This window comes from Eulemur rufifrons, chromosome 7, assembly GCF_041146395.1.
Source record: "Eulemur rufifrons isolate Redbay chromosome 7, OSU_ERuf_1, whole genome shotgun sequence".
In the NCBI taxonomy this organism is placed as follows: Eukaryota; Metazoa; Chordata; class Mammalia; order Primates; family Lemuridae; genus Eulemur; species Eulemur rufifrons.
The window spans coordinates 118,308,168-118,318,915 of record NC_090989.1 but is presented as its reverse complement, the minus strand read 5'-3'; positions in this window follow the sequence as shown (position 1 = coordinate 118,318,915).

Below are 10,748 nucleotides of genomic sequence, written 5' to 3'. Positions count from 1 at the left end.
TTAGGCCTCTGGACTTGGACTGAATTACACCACTGGCTTTCCTCATCTCCAGCTCACAGATGGCAGATCATGAAACTTCTTGGCCTCTGTAATTGTGTGAGCCAATTTCTGTAATAAATCGCCTCTTATCTATCTATCTATATGCCAGTGGATCTGTTTCTGTGGAGAACTCTGATTAACACACAATGGAAAGGGCCTGATGTAGTCAACCCACTTGGCACCAATTAGCCAATTGGTCTCCTCAAGAAATAGTGCCATATCAAGGACTTAGTGTTGATCTCTGTTGCTGACAAGTTAGACATACAGATGCAGCAGTAGTTAGGCTGGTCTTGCTAAATGGGAGTCTATGCTGTTGGGCCAATACATGGCCTCTATCTTTGCCATGATAGCCATTCCATTCATGTACCCATCATTTAAGTGCTGGGGTGGTGACCAATTGCTAGATTGTCAGCAGTACACCAGTGTTCCTGTGAGGTGTCTCACTATTGTTTTAATTTGCTCTGATAAGCATCTTTTCACACATACGTCAGTTGTTTTGTTTCCTCTTCTCTAAATGGCCTTTTCATGCACTTTGCTCATCTTTCTATTGAATTCTCTGCCTTTTTATTGCAAATTTACAACTTCCTTATAGAATCTAGATATTAGTCTCATGTTGATTTTCTATCTTTTCCCAAGATGTCATGACAAATTAAACAATTTGTCTCTGGTGTCTTCTACCTAACAGATATTCTTATTTTGATGTAATAAATACAAGGGTTGTTTTTATTAAATGATTTGTGCTTTGGGGATCTTTTTGAAAAAGACCTTCCTCACTCCTAAGTCACAAAGATATTCTCCTACATTTTTTTTTCTTTCTGTATAATTTCACGTTCACATTAAGTTTATTCATTCATCTGGTGTCCACGTTTGTACATGGTATGAAGACTGATTTTTTCCTTTTCTCTCTACAGTGAACCACTTTCCACAACATCATCTACAAAACAGTTCATGTTTTGTGTATGAGGAAACAGTCTGTGGCTGAAGAAAGAAACACCAGAAGGAATTAGAGAGTAGAGTACTTGGCACTCACACAGGACCAAGAATAGTGCCCTTTCCCACTAGTCAGGCTGAAAAATCTCATAATTCTTAGGATATCACATAAGAACTCGGACAGCTCTTGTCCCAGTACTAGGGGATAATTAGCCTTACACTAAACACAGTATTGATATTGCCTAATGAATCTTAAAAGCAAGGCTTGAAATGATTAAGTAAATCAAGTGGGTTCCAGAACAAATTCAAGAATATTTATAGAAAAAAAAATCTGGCACACAACTAAGTAAAATTCACCATGTCTCAAATTTAATCAAGAATTACCAAGCACATGCAAAGAAGCAGGAAAATACAACACCTATAATGAAGAGAAAACTCAATTAAAAGCAACCCAGCGGAAGCTTTTCTCTGCGATAACGTGGTCTTTGTGAGGTTCGTCCATGGCGAACCATGGCCAGGGCCAGACAGTGCAGAAGGTGGTGATGCAGCCCATCAACCTCATCTTCAGATACTTACAAAGTAGATCCCAGATTCAGGTGTGGCTCTATGAGCAAGTGAACTTGCAAATAGAGGGCTGTATCATTGGTTTTGATGAATATATGAACCTTGTATTAGATGATGCAGAAGAGATTCATTCTAAAGCAACGTCAGAAAAACAACTGGATTGGATCATGCTAAAAAGAGATAATACTTCTCTGTTACAAACTGTCTCCAGCTAGAAAGGATCAATGAAGTGAGAAATTGTTGAGAAGGTAATATAGTTTTTTTAGGTGTACTTTGTTGGGAGTATAGTTCTAAAACATTTGTTCATATTGTTTTGATTACACTTAGATTATTTCTTTTTTTATAATGGTCTTTATTTTTTAAATCAGTTTTATTTTATTATTTTATTTTATTTTATTTTATTGAGACAGTCTTGCTCTGTTGCCCAGGCTAGAGTACCGTGGCGTCAAGCTCACAGCCACCTCAAACTCCTGGGCTTAAGCAATCCTTCTGCCTCAGCCTCCCGAGTAGCTGGGACTACAGGCATGTGCCACCATGCCTGGCTAATTTTTTTTTTTTTGTATATATATATTTTTCGCTGTCCAGATCATGTCTTTCTATTTTTAGTAGAGATGGGGTCTCGCTCTTGCTCAGGCTGGTCTCCACCTCCTGAGCTCAAACAATCCTCCCGTCTCGGCCTCCCAGAGTGCTAGGATTACAGGCGTGAGCCACCACGCCCGGCCTTAAATCAGTTTTAGTTTTACAGCAAAATGAAGCTGGAGGTACAGGGATTTCCCGTATATCCCTTACCCTCAAACCTACACAACTTTCTCCTATTATCAACATCCCCCACCAGAGCGGTACATTTTTACGGTTTATGAACCCATGTTGACATGTCACTATCAGCCAAAATCCACAGTTTACATTAGGGTTCACACCTGGTGTTATATATTCTATGGATTTGGAAAAATTGATGATGACATGTATCCACCATTATATATGTGTCATACAGAGTAGTTTCACTGCCCTAAAAATCCTCTGTACTTCATTAATTCATACTTCCCTCCCCGCTAACACCTGGCAAACATCGATCTTTTTACTGTCTCCATAGTTTTGCCTTTTCTAAAATGCCATATACAGTATTTAGCAGCCTTTTCAGATTGACTTCTTTATGGAGTAATATGCATTTAAGTTCCCTCCATGTCTTTTCACGGCTTGAAAGCTCGTTTCTTTCTGTGCTGAATGATATTCCATTGTCTGGATATACCACAGTTAATTTATCCATTCACCTACTTAAGGGCATGTTGGTTGCTTCCAGGTTTTGGAAATTGTGAACAAAGCCACTAGAAACATCTGAGTGCAGGCTTTTGTGTGTTATTTCAAAATGACAATAAATGCTGTGGGATTATTTTTATTTAAAAAAAACAGAACTGTTACATACATTAGAATTAGCAAACAAAGACATTAAAACAATTATTATAAATGTATTCTATATGTTCAAAAAAATTAAGACACATGGAAGATGTAAAAAAGACCCATCACCAAGGTGGGGTGGCTCATACCTATAATCCCAGCACTTGGGAGGATTGCTGAGGCCAGGAGTTTGAGAACAGCCTGGGCAACATAGTAAGACTTCAAGTCTACAAAAAGTTTAAAAATCAACCAGATGTGGTGGTGCACACCAATATTCCTATCTACTTGAGAAGCTAAGACGGGAGGATCACCTGAGCCCAGGAGTTCAAGGCTGCAGTGAGCTATATGATCTTGCCACTGCATTCCAGCCTGGGCAACCGATTAAGACCTTGTCTCAATAAAAATCAAATAAATAAAATAAAATAAAATAAAAATAAAAACAGGATAATGGATACTTTTGGAAGAAAGAAGGGAGTTGAGATCAGGAGAGGGCACACAGAGGGACTTCTGGGATGAATGACAAAGTTCTAGCCACCTGGGTGGTAATTACAGGGTGTTCACCTTATAATAATTAATTAACCCATACATTTGTTTTTGTGGGCTATTCTGATTCTGGATTTTGTTTTATTTTATGATTTTATTTTATAAAAATGCCTAAAGACCCAGTGATTACAGACTACTTAAGAGTAAGTCAGAGACAATCAAAAGCAAAATTAACAAATACCTATTATTTAAAAACTCCTACAAATCAATAAGAAATTAAACTTCAATCCAGTAGAAAAATAGGCAAAAGTTATGACCAGGCACTCCACAGTAAAAGAAAAACAAATAGGCCGGGCGTGGTGGCTCACGCCTGTAATCCTAGCACTCTGGGAGGCCGAGGTGGGCGGATCGTTTGAGCTCAGGAGTTCGAGACCAGCCTGAGCAAGAGCGAGACCCCATCTCTACTAAAAATAGAAAGAAATTATATGGACAGCTAAAAATATATATAGAAAAAAAAAATTAGCCGGGCATGGTGGCTCATGCCTGTAGTCCCAGCTACTCGGGAGGCTGAGACAGGAGGATCGCTTGAGCTCAGGAGTTTGAGGTTGCTGTGAGCTAGGCTGACGCCACGGCACTCACTCTAGCCTGGGCAACAGAGTGAGACTCTGTCTCAAAAAAAAAAAAAAAAAAAAAAAAAGAAAAACAAATAGATTTAAAAATATGAACACACTCAACCTCACATGTGAAATCATTAAAATTACCCCAAGATACTATTTTTCATCTCTCAGATAAGCAGAGGTATAAAGTTTAATAATATAAGGTGTTGGGAAAGGTGTGGAGAAACAGGCACTCTCATACATTGTGAGGAGTATAAATTTGTACAACTTCTGCAAAGGACAGTTAAATTATACCTATCAAAATTATATATCAACATACCTTGTGACAAGCAATTCTATTACCAGGAATTTATCCTAGAGATCTAGTTGCACATAGCAAAAATGACGTGTATATTGATTTTCACTGTTTTTATTATCCGAGGTGTATAAATAACCTAATGTCCATTAGTGGGGACTGGTTTAATAAGATACATCCATACAATGCATCCATAAAAAAACAAGGAAGACTTTTGTGGACACACATGGAATCATCTCCAAGATATATCATTAAGTAGAATAAACCAAAGTAAAGAAGAAAATGTGTGGATTATCATTATCTTCCTGAAAATGAAGGAAAAAAATAAAATTCAACTGATAATGTTGATTGACTGTAGAGAAAGGAACTGAGTAATTAGGAGACACAGATGAGAGATTTTCACTGTACATACCTTGTACTATTGGAATTCTGAATTGTGTGAATATATAAGCAATTCAAAAAAAGAAAAAGAAAATTTAAAGAAAAACATTGAGTATCCCAACAATGATTGATGAACACACACTTATGATGAGCGTTCAGAAGTTTGATACAAGTACTAATGAAAAATTCAGGAAATCACCAGGAATTTCCCACTTTGGATTCAATAAATCAACTGGTAGAGAATCCCAAAATGGACAAAGAAAAGCAACTGAAATGCTTTGGAATCCTTTCATAATCTCACCTAGCCTTTCTTCTCCATATTTTATATTAATAATATAGTAGTCACATTAATATCTCACAGTATTCTTTCTTGTGCCTTACTTTTACGTAGTTTTAGGAACTGATTTTGAATCTTCTTTAAAATTTCACTACAATAATTTATGCTAAAACTTAATTTTCCAGATTTGTTATATATATATATATTTTTTATTTCAGCTTATCATCATGGGGGGTACAAAAGTTCAGGCCACATACACTGCCCATGTCCCGCCCATCCCCCCAAGTCAAAACTTCAAGCGTGTCCATTACCCAGATAGTGCGCATTGCACTCATCATGTAGTTATAACCCCATCCTCTCCCCCCACCCCCATCCCCCCACGTCAGAACATTCAAACGTGACCATTCCCCAGATGGTGCGCAACGCACTCATCATGTAGGTATACACCCATCCCCTCTCCCCACCCCCCACCTCAGTCCGATACCCAATTGGTGTTATTCCCAAATGTGCACTTAGGTGATGATCAGGGAAACCAATTTGCTGGTGAGTACATGTGGTGCTTGTTTTTCCATTCTTGGGATACTTCACTTAATAGAATGGGTTCCAACTCTCTCCAGCAGAACAAAAGGGACTCCATATCACCGTTATTTCTTATAGCCGATTAATACTCCATGGTATACATATACCACAATTTACTAATACACTCATGAATTGATGGGCATTTGGGTTGTTTCCACACCTTTGCAGTTGTGAATTGTGCTGCTATAAACATTCGGGTACAGGTGTCTTTTTTATAGAATGACTTTTGTTCCTCTGGGTAGATGCCTAATAATGGGATTGCTGGATCGAATGGTAGGTCTACTTGAATCTGTTTAAGGTATCTCCATAATGCTTTCCATAGGGGTTGCACTAGTTTGCTATCCCACCCAGCAGTGTATGAGTGTTCCTGTCTCTCCGCATCCACGCCAACATGTATTGTTTTCGGACTTTTTGATAAAGGCCATTCTCACTGGAGTTAAGTGATATCTCATTGTGGTTTTGATTTGCATTTCCCTGATGATTAGGGATGTTGAGCATTTTTTCATATGTTTGTTAGCCATTCTTATATCTTCTTTTGAAAAATTTCTATTCATGTCGTTTGCCCACTGTTTGATAGGGTTGTTTGATTTTTTTCTTACTGACTTTCCTGAGTTCTAAATAGATTCTTGTTATCAGTCCTTTATCTGATGTGTAGTATGCGAAGATTTTTTCCCATTCTGTAGGTTGTCTATTTATTCTCGTGACTGTTTCTTTGGCTGTGCAGAAGCTTTTTAATTTAGTCAGGTCCCATTCGTTGATTTTTGTTGTTGCTGTGATTGCCTTAGGGGTCTTCTTCATAAATTCTTTACCTAGGCCAATGTCTGAAAGAGTATTTCCTACATTCTCTTCTAGAATTCTAATCGTTTCACACCTAAGGTTTAAGTCTGTTATCCACCGTGAATTGATTTTTGTGAGAGGTGAAAGCTGTGGGTCCTGTTTCAGTCTTCTACATGATATATATTTTTTTAAGTGCTGGATTCATAGAACAGATTTGTTAAATTACCAGAATGGAGTCAACACTTTCTCCAAGGTGGTTTGGGATAACTAGTAGTTGGTTTGGCAAGAACAACAACTTTACAATGTTAAGCTGTCACATCCAGAACCATGGACAATGTCCTCATTTATGTAAATATTAAATTATCTTTAATACAGTTTAAAATCTTTCTTTATTGAAGTCTTACACATTTTTTATCAGTTTTCAGAAATGTTATCATTTTTGTTGTTGCTGTGTTGTTTTCTGTCAGTTTTCCTCACTGGTTATTGCTGTTGTAGAAAAATGCCACTGATTTTTAAGGTTCTCTTTATATCTGGCAAATTTGTTGACCTTGTTTATTTGGGGGAATCTTTATTTTGCTATTGTCTTTTCTATGTAGGTGGTCTAGATACAAATAGATGGTCTGCAAATAGTGATGTTTCCTTTCCAACCCTTGTATCTCATTTCCTTTTCTTATTTTATAGCTTTGACCAAGATCTCCAAAAAGTATAATATTAAACAATACCTGTGAATCAAACATCCATTTGAAGTGCTCTTATGATATTATAGTCTTCTCATTTGTCACACTACTATAGTTGAAATTTCACAACTATTGGTATGATTATTTTATTGATACTAATCTCTCATTGTGCTATAAGCTCCATGAAGGAAGAGTTATACCTGGTTTTTCTCATTATATCCCTGGCATGGTGCCTGGGACATATTTATTTCTAGAAATATTTTTCTTTTCTTTTTTTAAGATGAAGTCTTGCTATATTGCCCAGGCTGGTCTTGAACTCCAGGCCTCAAGCGATCCTCCCACCTCAGCCTCCCTGAGATTACAGGTATAAGCCACTGCACCCTGCTATTTCAATACATATTTCTGGGATGAATAAATGAGTGGCCTAGGGTGATAAGGAAGAAGTAAAGGAAATAATAATAGGTAAGGGCCTTATTTTTCTTAACTTGCTTATTTTTCTTACCTCTCTACTCCAACTATAAGCTCATTAGTACTCAGGAATATATGTATTAGTCAGGGTATTTTGATTGCAAACACAAAAACTTATGCTGGCCAAATTAAACAAGAGGGGAATTTACTGGAAGGAGATAAAGAAATGGGGGGTTTGGGATTAGAAGATGAAAAGAAAGCTGGAAAACTAGGCTAAGAAAAGGGCAATTCCGAGGGTGTAGAACAGACTGTAGAAACTACTCAATAGTTTTGTCAGGCTACTGCCACTGGAACTAATGAGCACCAACCACTTTCATCTTTTTATCTCTCTGACAAAGATTCATACTTCAAGGAGGGAACATCCAATTGTTACAACTTGAGTCATATAACTGCCTATGGACAGGTAAGGGCTGGATGCCAATGCAGTAGAGGTGATTCCCAAAAGTTTAATATGCAATACTACTACCAGAAAGAGGAATGGAGGCTTGCAGTCTAAAAATCAATGACTTCCACAACTTGTAAGTTTTGAGTTTCCACCACTTTAAAGGTTCACCTAAGATATTACCAATTCAAATACTAGGATAAACTAGAAACTAATGAAGAGAGATGGGGAGGAGCTAACAGGATGAGGTGGTTCAAAGTGGGAGCAAGACATCTCTGAGTATACATTTTTATATAGTTTTGACTTTGGAAACATGTAAATGTTTTACAGATTCAAAACTAAAAGAAAAAAAGGCACAAGATGAACTTTTTTCTTACTCAGAAAATATACACTGCTCTGCACCTTGCTTTTTCACTTAATAACGTAGAACTCACTCTATATCAATTCATGAGAATCTCTTACATTCCTTAAGTGTACAAATGAATGGTCTTTAATACATTGAGTTGTGTAATTATCACCATAATCTAATTTTGGAACTTTTATATCACCCCAAAAGAAACTCCATATCCATTAGCAGTCATTTCTTATCCCCCACTCCCTTCCTTCAACCCTAGGCAACCAATTTACTTTCTGTATGGATTTACCTATTTTGAACATTTCACATAAATTGTATCATACATGTGGATTCTTGTGCCTGGCTTCTTCCATTTAGCATGTTTTCGAGATTCACTCATGCAGCATGTATTAGTACTTCATTCCTTTTTATTGCTGAATGATATTCCATTGTGTGGATATACCACATTTTATCTATCATCAGTTGTACATTTGGGTTATTTCTACTTTTTGGCTATCATAAACAATGCGTTATGAACATTCATGTATACAATTTTATGTCCCACATTCTTTTTTTTTTTTAAGGCTTCTTATTACTCCATTGGGTGTTTGTTCCACCAATCCTCTCCTGGTGAACATTTAGATTATTTCTAATCTTTTGCTATTACAAATAATGCTACAGTGAATAATCTTGTGTTTATGCTTTATTTGTGGAGAGGTGCCTTTAGAACCTATTCCTAGGATTACTAGGTCTATATAAAGATTTACATTTTGTGCAGATGAACTCTTTGGTGGTGATAGGAGGTGCAAATGTATTTTCCAGTTTGTCATTTACTTTTAAACTTTGTTTATGGTGTGTTTTGTTGTTTGCCATGTAAAAGTTATCTATTTTTATATGTGGTCAAAATGTATCAGTGTTTCCTTTATACTGTTTGCATTTTGAGATACAAAGACTTTCCTCAGTTCCAGGTTATAATGAAATTTACTCATTTTTTCATCTTGTATTTATAGGGTTTCATTCTTCACATTTAGATTTCTCATTTGGAGTTTATTATGGTATATAAAGTATAACCCCAGGTTTCTTTCTTTCCAAATATTCAGATGTCCAACCCTATTTATTAAAAACATTTTTTCCTCATTAATTTGAGATGCCATTCAAATCATATACTAAAATTTTATATATGTTTGGGACTATTTCTGGTCTTTCTGTTCCATTGATCTGTCCGTTCATGCACCAGTACTACACTGTTTTAATTTTACAGGCTTTATAGTATGTTTTAATATCTGAGATGGCCAGTATCCCTCCATTGATTTGGGGGGGATTTTCTTAGCTGTCCTTATTTCTCCATTTGAACTTTAAAGTCAACTTGTCTGGCTTTAAAAAACCAAAACCAAAAAAAAAAAAAAAAAAAAAGTATTGGTATTTTGGCTAGGATTATGTTAAATTTATATGTTAATTTGAGAAGAATTGATATCTTTTAAATTATCCAAGAATAAAAGATTTTTTTCCATAAAGTCTACTTCTGCATTTTTCAGGTGTATTTTAAGGTTTTCCTTATTATAGGTTTTGCATGTTTCTTATTTCTTTCTGTTGGTGGTGTTTAAGTCACTGGTAGTTGTGTGAAAATTGTTAATTTGTATGCTAATTTTATATCTTACTACTTTACTGAGGTACAGTATTAGTTTTAGTTTTGATTTTCTTGTGTTTCCCACCAAAACTATCAGATCACCAGTACATAGATGCCTCTTCCTTTGCAATTCTGACTCCCCTTATTGTGATCCTCTGATTGTTTTGCTCTTCCCAATACAATGTTAAAATGTAATGGAGGTATTGGGTATCCTTGTCTTGTTCTTGGCTTTGATGGGAATATTTAGTGTTTTCCCATTAAGCAAGATGCTAGATTGTTTTGTTTTGTAAAATCAGAAATGGGTGTTGAATTTTCTCAAAGATATTTGTCCTTAGGTATATTAATATGTGAATTATATGAATGGACTTCCTAATATTGAACCAATCTTTGTACCAGTCATCCCATATGATCTTTATATGATCTTAAATTGTGCTATAGATTGCTTCCTAATATTTTATTTAGGACTTTTGCATCAATATTCTTATGTAAGATTGATTTATGTGTTTTGTGTAAATCTTTTTCAGATTTAGATATCAATATCACACTTGCTTCATAAAAAAACTGTAAACTTTCTCTCATTTCTTTGGAACAGTTTATGTAACAGTAGGAATTATCTGGCTTTTAAAAGATTTGGTAGTTTCCTCCTAAAACCATCTGGACCAGGTGTTTTGTGTGTGTGTGTGTAATTCTTTCATGTTTTTTTTTTTAATATTTGTGCTTTCATTAGGTAATCTAGATGATTATCTTATTATTTTTTTTGAGAACCACCATTCAGTAATTCTAATATTTGTTTTATATCTAAGCACTTTCTACTTTTCTTTATTATGTCTGGGGAAAAACACTAAATGTCAGAATTTGTGGAATTCAATTAAATCAGCAAAAGGAGAAATTCATGGCTTTAAATCATTTAGATAAATAATTAAAAT